At 37.9% G+C, this 7,973-nt stretch overlaps 1 long non-coding RNA gene across 1 annotated transcript; it reads left to right on the top strand.

Moving 5' to 3' along the window:
* Positions 1–2,047: 2,047 nt before the first annotated feature.
* On the top strand, positions 2,048–7,593 carry LOC143662625 (uncharacterized). Its single transcript, XR_013165484.1, has 3 exons — positions 2,048–2,278; positions 3,059–3,138; positions 7,079–7,593. It is a non-coding gene; the product is annotated as an uncharacterized LOC143662625 (long non-coding RNA).
* The last annotated feature ends 380 nt before the right edge of the window (positions 7,594–7,973 follow it).

Below are 7,973 nucleotides of genomic sequence, written 5' to 3'. Positions count from 1 at the left end.
TATCAGGCATTGCTTTGGACTCTTAATTTCATGTACCTTATCTTTGAAATAATCTTTTCATGTTTTAAGGATAATAACCATATCTCCTTTGTATCTCCACTTTATCCAGCTCATAAGTGGGATCTAGTTAAATATTATTTTCCATTATGAACATATTACATATGAATGCCAAATAGTAATTTGGAATAAAATTATCACCTCACATAGAGACAAAATCATGTATTTGATGTTTTCACTAATTCTCTTTTAAGAAATGTGAACCAGACACAAATCAAGCTTTCTCTCTTTAGCTCAGTGTCTAAATCTTTTAAAAGGGAAAAATGATTTTTGAGCCCAAATCCAACCCCCCCCCCCCCCCACTGCTGAGTCATGGTTGGGAAATATTAAAATGGAGTGGCCAGATGGCCAAATCTAGGTGTGACAGAGATTTGGAGAGGTTCTGATCAGAATTCAGTTAAATCCCTTCAAATTAGTCTGTTAGCACTTGGGAGATCTTCTGAAATCACTTCACATATATTTTTCCCCTTAATACTCTATCTTTCTAAAGACCATTTCAATATTGGGTCAGATTATGCATATTAAGGGATCTGTAAAAGCCATGCTAATTTAAGTTGCAAGCACTGTGCATTACAAATGACCCACACGTAAAGCCTCTGAATTTATGCCTCTGTGACTCACAAGCTTCTAGACAATCGGGTCAGGAATTGCTCAGTTTAGAAATGTAGTCCCTGTAACATAACAATAAACCTTTAGACAGAATGCTTAATAGCATCATATGACTGCAAGAGATATTAAAACTCAAGTAGTCCTATCCTCTGCCTGTCTAAAAATCTTTCTAAAAGAGAAAGTTGCTACTGTCTTTTTATGGATCATTGGAGAACACTACATCCCACCATTGGTTTATCCCATATTTTCTGTTAACTTCATAGTTCTATATTCCTTTTGTGATTAATACCATTGAAAGAAATGCTCATGAAATATTTAATTAATGAAGTGAAAGACTGTATAGACTTGTGTAGGAAATACACTCTGAATCCCTTAGTCTGGAAATCAAGGTCTTTGGCAATAGGACCCAATGCATCTTTTCAGCTTTATGCATTCAACATTTAACTAGCAGTTATTGCATCCTTACAGTTTCAGGCACCTAACAAATAACCCACAGAAACAAATTTGATGTAGGTGTGACCTCAATTTGCTTAGAGTCCAGTGGAGCAGACAGATGAGTACTCAAGCAAGTACAGTACAATGTAAGGGCAAACAGAATTTGTAAGTGAAACAGAGTATAATAAGAGACTAGAGGAGGGAGCCGAGCAGAATCTAAGATTTCAGGGAGAGAATTCAAGATAAAATGTTGGCCAAACTGCCTCTTGAAGGATGAGGAACAGATAAATAAAGGTTACCTGGCAGATATGCCACCCAAAGAGATGAACATGTTTAGAAGAAAAAAAAATACCACACATGTTATTTCAGAAATTGTAATATAGAATTCAGGAAGATTCCAATACAGAATACAATGCACTGAGACCACAAGTCAGATTGTTTAAAACTGGATTTCTGATTTGGATGATTGTCTGATTCTTTGTCATCAGACAAGGAATACCACTTAGAATGCATATTTTGGTGGAGAAGGTAAATACCAGATTAGCTTTAGAAATACTCTGTTTAAAGAGTGGGCATATCCAAAAGGAACCTGATAAATGATTTATAACTCAGAATAAATTTTTGGATGAAAATATGGATTTGGGAAATGACAACATAGTGGTAGTCACTGAAATCATGAAGTGGAAGAGAACTCCCTAAGGTATTTTATATATGGAAAAAAGAGAGAAGGTCCAAAATTATCACCTGGGAAATACCACCATTGAAAATGCAGACAGAAGATAGTACAAGGGAAACTCAGGAGCAGCCCAGACGAGGGAGACCAGAAGAGAATGTTAAGAAGAAATCCAAGTATAGAGACGATCTATCGCTGTGTTAATATCACCCAAGAATTTAGAACCTAAAAGAACAATAAGAATGTATTATCTCACAATCTGTTGGTCAGGAATTTGGGAGCAGCTTATCTGTATGGTTCTGGCTCAAGGTCTTTTCATGTGCTTGCAGTCAAGTTACTATCTGGGACTGCAATCATTGGAAAGATTTTATAGGGCCAGAAGATCTGCTTCCAAAATGGCTCACCCACATGGCCGTTGTGAAGGAAGCCGAAATTCTTCACCTCATGAACCTAATCATGGGGCTGCTGAGCATCCTTATGAGATGGGCCTGGCTTCCCCCCAGAGTGAGTGATCTGAGGGAACAGGGCAGAGGCTGTATTGTCCTTTGAGATATGGTCTCAGAAGCCATACATTATCAATACCACCATATCCTCCTGGTTATGTAGGTCAGCCCTATTCTGTATGAATACCAGAAAAAGGGGAGCACTAGGGGCCAGTTTGGGGGATAGCGGCCACAATTGAGGGGGACACTTTATAGAAATGAGTGGTCACTAGTGTGAAATGAAAATATTATTTTACATGGTCATACATCATCTTTTCCATTCAAAATAGTCAACATAATTTTCTTGTCTATATCATGCCCTTTCTCTTTCTTGAACTAGTATTTATTCTATTTCTCGCAACTGGAAAATCAATTTTTCCTTCTCCTTCCCTATATTCAGTTCCCCAAATTCTACTTGTACTTTCCAGCCCAGCTTATGAAATAACTCCTTCTTGTTCATGAATTGGAGAAGTCACTATTCTCATTCCCTTCTCTGAGCAACTCAAGCACAAATATTTATTAAGAATATAGAATGTGCCAGGCACTAGTCTAAAAAGCTAGGGTACAATGATGAAAAAGAGAGAATCCCTTTGCTCATGGATATTATATTATGGTGGAGCAAAAGAAAATAAATACATACATACATATAATAATTAAGATGGAAGTGAATACCATGACAAAAAAAATAAAGTAAGATAAGAAGAAATAGTTGGGGTAGCAGCATGTTATTTTAGGTAGGGTGGTCAGGAAAGACAGCTCCAAGGAAGTATTTTTTTTTATTATTTTTTTTTGGCATGCGCAGGCTCCAAAAATGCAACCCAGGTCTCTGGCATGGCAGGCGAGAATTCTGTCACTGAGCTACCATTGCACCACCCTAAGGAGGTAAGTTTTGAAGAGAAATTTGAATGGACATTTGGAGTGAAGAGGGGTATTTGGTTATCTTTTGCTACCTAACAAACTACCTCCAAACCTAGTGGATTAAAGGAAAATAATCATGTATTTGCTCACAATGTGCAATTTGGGCAGGGCTTTGTGACTGTAAATTGTCTGTGCTCCACTAGAGGGAGTTCAAATGGGTTGACTGAAGCTGGAAAACCCATTTCCAGAATGGCTAACTCACATGGCTGGCAAGTTGGCATTGTCTATTAGCCGGAAATTGAATTATTCTTGCCATCAAGAACAATTAGTTCCGTAGTTCCTTTCTATATGAGTGCTTCCAGGAGGCTGCTAAGGCTTCTTCATAGCATGATAACTGGTTTCTAGTCTATTAAAATCCAGGGTCATAAACTGACAGTGTTACATCTACCACATTCTTTTATCATGCAGTCACACAGCCCACTCAAATTCAAGAGGAGTCAAAGAAAAGAACTTTTGACCATCTCCCACAACCTACCACAACTGACTTCTAAAAAGTGCTGTTTTTTTTTTCTAATCAGAAATGTTTCTTGAATGTAAATTTATTGAAGATAGACACTGTCTCATATTCTCTTTAATAAAGCATTGGTCTAGTTCAGGACTGATTTAATAAAGGCCTATTTAATGAATACAGAACTATTATAAGCTTAATGTGATATTGGCCTGAACTTGATGTACTGCTATGAATATTCTTAAAAATATTCAGTCATATCTTCTTATTCTAACTTTTCCTTGTGAGAAAATATGGGGCATAATGCCTTATAAACAATGCAACAATTAAGACAGAGCACAGGTCCAGTAAAACACAATGGCATAAAAAGGTATTAAAAATGAGAGGCCATATAGGGATGCATGCAAGACATCACTTAAAATTAGTTACAATTTTATGATAGTACCTAGAATATCAATTACAAACTACTGCTAAAAGAGCCAGCAATAGCAATTATGTGTTTGGGTATCCTGGGATAGGAGGAGGGCAGGGCTAGATTCACATTAATGCTGAAAATGGTGAGATGGTGAAGTCACCAGACTTATTATGAGGCTCTCATGGAATTTGCATTCTCTGCAACTTGGGATGTTAGAACAATAAATAAGAAAACTGCCACCAGAGATAAGGCACCATGTAGCTCAGGTTATTGTTTAAGGAGAGCAAAAAGGACTGGATAGTATTAGGACCCAATCTAGGGGAGAATTTTACTATGAAAAAGAGATAATAGTTAAGAAAACTGGAAAGTGAGTTCAAAGAACCCAGATTTTGAAAGTATTATAATTTGCTGAGCTCAGAGGGACAATGACAAAAATATATTTTTGAAGGGAAATTTAGTCATATACCTGAAAAATAGCACGGCCAAATCTGTCTGTTTTCAAAATGTTAAGAAAAAGATTTTTGAACCACATATTTTGTCAAAGTAGCATTGAATTTGGCTTCTTAGAGGATTTTAAACCTTTCAAAAGATTTTTGAACCACATATTTTGTCAAAGTAACATTGCATTTGGCTTCTTAAACTAGAGGATTTTAAACTTTAAAAGTCTGATTGTGAGATTTGGGTTCAACTCCTGACTATGTCATTTAACTTGCTTTGGGTGAAAATAAGAGAGAATCCTATGTTTTAACATGAGTTGTGTGGGAACCAGATTGCTGTAAGAATGTGACTATTGCAGTAATGAACACTTCCCCTAGTCTTTCATATCTGTCTTCCCCAGCAACTCCCTTGTGTGTGATTAATCGAAGAGGAAATTAAGCGCACCAGATTGGAATATCATACATCCTGGGATTCAAGGTTTTCCATAGGATGGCCCAGCCCTATCTATGTAACCTCATTTTCCATAGTCTCATATTGAACGTCCCATTGGCCTTGTATAGTCCATGCATATGTGATGTGTACCATATAATTTAATAATTTAATATAGGCCATTGAAGAAAATAGGATTGTAAAGGTCTTTAGAGGTCATTGTTATGTCTCCCATTATTTTACAATCTATTTAAAAGAAAAATGAAGCTCAGTGACACTGAGTTACCCATGGCTAAAAACCCAGAATTTCAATTTCCTTAATTGCAGGAATAGTGGTTTTTTTTTTCTCTATCATGCTGCTGTTTTTTATTTCCTGTTAGGATTGACTGTAAATCTTTAATAATAAAAATTAAATAAATAAAATCATACACTCTCTGACAAAATCTTACTTGAGCTTTTATTTTAGAATTAGTTGGTAACAAAATTGATGTTCTAGCCCCAAACCTAGGAACCATTGTAATAGCACCTACTGCTTATATATCCCCTCCTCAAACTGATTTCAGAAAATATTTGTCTACCTTTATTTATACCCCAGCATGATTACAAGGTATTGGAAGAAAGGTTTTGCTCTATGGAGTTGGTTTTTCTATTTTTTTGGAGAAGGTGAAAGAATTGTTTTCTAAGCCTGGTCCCTTTTCCAGATAACTCATAGTCACATCACTGGTGGCCATGTGCTGGTTTCCCTGTACTCTGTAGACTTCCAAGAATAGATATTGTCTATTTCATTCTCAATGAATCCCTGTTCCAAGCTGGGCGTTAAGATTATCCACAAGCCTTCTGGGGATGGGCAGAGATATCAAATAGGACAGAGGAAGAAGAAAAGACTCATGGGAGTTTCATTCCGGTGCTAAACAAACAAATAAAACCATAAGTCCTGCTAAACTTACCAAAAACTATCAAGCTCTTTCAAAGCGGTTCCTGCTTATGGCTCTCATTTCGTCATGGCACATTTACAGACAAAATTGTGTATTGCTTGAGTTTCAGAATAAATTCTCAATCATGTTTCTATTAATGAAGACTCAGGGGTATGTTTTGTAATAGCTCACTTACCCCTGTGGACAGGTAACCTCTCTGATGCTGGAATGTCCAATTGCAATTATTATATTTATGTCTTAGTTTTAATCATAACATGCTCCGCTTCTTCGCCCTCCCTGAACACCTGCCGTTTTGAAAGTGTCTCCTAAAAAAATACATACAGTATCAGACCTAGAAGTCATATTCAACATGATCTAATTACTCTTAGCCATTTGTTTTTGTTATTGATGTTTTTTAACAAATGAAGAAATTGAGATCTGGAGAGGCTACCTGGCCTGGGCAAGGTCATATTATCAGACAGAGTAGAGCTGGAATTGGAATCCAGACTTCCAGAGTCAATTTCCCAATTTTTAGAAGACAAAGTGCAAAGTGCCACTACTCACAGTTCACCCCCTGGTTTAATTCAGTCTATTCTTGACCTTCTAGCCCTCTCTAGCGCCAGGATCATATTCCACATTTTAAATCAATAGTCAATATTTATGTCTATGTAGCTGCCACCGGGACATACCAAGTGAAGTAACAGGCACAATCCCAGGTCCAGAGATAACCAGGCCTCTGCTCTCTATATAACCTCTGTGAAGATTAAAGAGCAGACACCCCGCTCACCACATCCCTCATGTTCCTCCACCCCCCCACCCATTCACTACACTCTTTGCCATTTCTCCATCACCGGAAGGCCCACCAGTGCCTCACCTGGCTCAGGCAGTTGCTCAAATTCTCTTTCTGTCACTTGTATAACTCTCCCTTGATGGCAGTTGCTGCCAGCTCCTTTGGCTCAAGGTATTTCAGTCTGGAAAAAATTAAAAGCATGGAAGAGTGCCTTGAGCAACGGTGGCTGCTGTTAAGTGCTTTGGCACTTTGTCAAGATTTAGCCACCTGCCTGGCAGAAGTTTTACTCACCAGCAAATTCCACCCCTTATATCACCAACTCTCTGCTTCCCTCCTGCAAAACTCAGACACTTATAAACACAGGATCATTTCTGTATTTTACTTATTATGATCTTGATGAAAGTCAAAGGCTTTGACTAAAACTACTCTGGCAATTTTTTTTTTTTAATCTATAATTTCTTTTCTTCTAGATGAACTGCTTTCCAGCATGCCCTTAAACTCACTGTCTTCCTTTGCCAGGACAACTGATGGTCATGTAAGGACAAATCCAAGTGCAAACAGGTTCATCCTCCTTTCTAATTCTTCCCTGCACCACAAAGAAGGCAAGGAAAAAAAAAAAACACCATTGGAAAACAATTAAAATAAATCTCAGGATCTATGGGAGCCAAGTAATTTTGCCTGATGCTAAATGATCCTCCCCTCTTTATAAACCCACAAATCATTTTGATTATTTCATTGTAAAAGCATTTTCAGAGAAGATGTCTTTTCAAAGAAGAAATCTCTTTTGTAAAGCAGTAGATACTTTTAGCAAACAACGTGATATTTCAATGAGAAGAGCAGATGCTGTTTCAGGCCACAAACTCTTGGGTTTTATTAAGAGGGAGCTGCACAATGGAGCCCAGCGTCTCAGAGAAATGAAAATAAACTCTTTAGAGTAGGGCAGTTCAGTAACTGGAAAAATAAATTTGTGCTATGCAGAAACACACAAGCACTCTATGCCAGTGGCTCTCTTCTTAGAGAATTGGTTCATTAGAGCAGCCACACAAGCTGCCCCAGCTCCGCGGTGGGTCATTTGTGCACGCAATACTCAGGGCCACAGTCTCACTGGGACTAATTTCACAGAGCTGGGAGATCAGAACAATAGAGGTAGAGCCCAAAAATTAAGTTTTGAGGCTAAGCTAGTAATGAAAGAAGAGTAGGGGGATGTGTTAGTTAGATTCAGTTGTCAACTTGGCCAGGTGAGCATACGTAGTCTTGTTGCTGGGGACATAAGCCAATGGTACGTGAACCTCATCTGTTGCCAATTACATCTACAGTCAGCTAGGAGGCGTGTCTGCTGCAATGAGTGATGTTTGACTTAATTGG

Source organism: Tamandua tetradactyla, chromosome 18 (genome assembly GCF_023851605.1).
Source record: "Tamandua tetradactyla isolate mTamTet1 chromosome 18, mTamTet1.pri, whole genome shotgun sequence".
Lineage (NCBI taxonomy): Eukaryota > Metazoa > Chordata > Mammalia > Pilosa > Myrmecophagidae > Tamandua > Tamandua tetradactyla.
This window is presented reverse-complemented; position numbering and strand designations above follow the sequence as displayed.